Genomic DNA, 1,143 nt, shown 5'->3' with positions numbered 1-1,143 from the left:
CCCAGCTACACTAGTCACACAGTGTGGACACAAGCCCACTGGCCCAACCTGCCCACACCGGCCAACATGCCCCAGCTACACTAGTCACACAGTGTGGACACAAGCCCACTGGCCCAACCTGCCCACACCGGCCAACATGCCCCAGCTACACTAGAGTCACACAGTGTGGACACAAGCCCACTGGCCCAACCTGCCCACACCGGCCAACATGCCCCAGCTACACTAGAGTCACACAGTGTGGACACAAGCCCACTGGCCCAACCTGCCCACACCGGCCAACATGCCCCAGCTACACTAGTCACACAGTGTGGACACAAGCCCACTGGCCCAACCTGCCCACACCGGCCAACATGCCCCAGCTACACTAGTCACACAGTGTGGACACAAGCCCACTGGCCCAACCTGCCCACACCGGCCAACATGCCCCAGCTACACTAGTCACACAGTGTGGACACAAGCCCACTGGCCCAACCTGCCCACACCGGCCAACATGTCCCAGCTACACTAGTCACACAGTGTGGACACAAGCCCACTGGCCCAACCTGCCCACACCGGCCAACATGTCCCAGCTACACTACAGTCATAGAGTGATACAGTGTGGACACAAGCCCACTGGCCCAACTCACCCACACCGGCCAACATGCCCCAGCTACACTAGAGTCATAGTCACAGTGTGGAAACAGGCCCTTCAGCCCAACTCACCCACACCGGCCAACATGTCCCAGCTACACTAGTCCCACTTGCCCACATTTGGCCCATATCCCACTAAATCTGTCCTATCCATGTACCTCTCTCTCTCCTTCTGCCCCCCCCCCCCCTCTCTCTCTCTCCCTCTCTTTATCACACTCTCTCTCTCTCCTTCTCCCTCCCTCTCTCTCTCTCTCGCACCCACTCTCTCTCTCCTCTCACATCCCCCCTCTCTCTCCTTCTCCCTCTCTCTCTCTCTCTCCCTCTCTCTCTCTCTCTCTCTCTCCCTCTCTCTCTCTCTCTCTCTCTCTCTCTCCCTCTCCTTCTCCCCCTTTTTTTCCACTCCAGGGACTTTATTCAACATTTGCATATTACAGGGTATCAAAACGTACATAAACGCTCAATGGTCACAACACATCAATCAATCATTACAGTAGAATGGTGCAATCTCTATTT

This window comes from Rhinoraja longicauda, chromosome 1 (assembly GCF_053455715.1).
Source record: "Rhinoraja longicauda isolate Sanriku21f chromosome 1, sRhiLon1.1, whole genome shotgun sequence".
NCBI classification, from domain to species: domain Eukaryota; kingdom Metazoa; phylum Chordata; class Chondrichthyes; order Rajiformes; family Arhynchobatidae; genus Rhinoraja; species Rhinoraja longicauda.
This window is presented reverse-complemented; position numbering follows the sequence as displayed.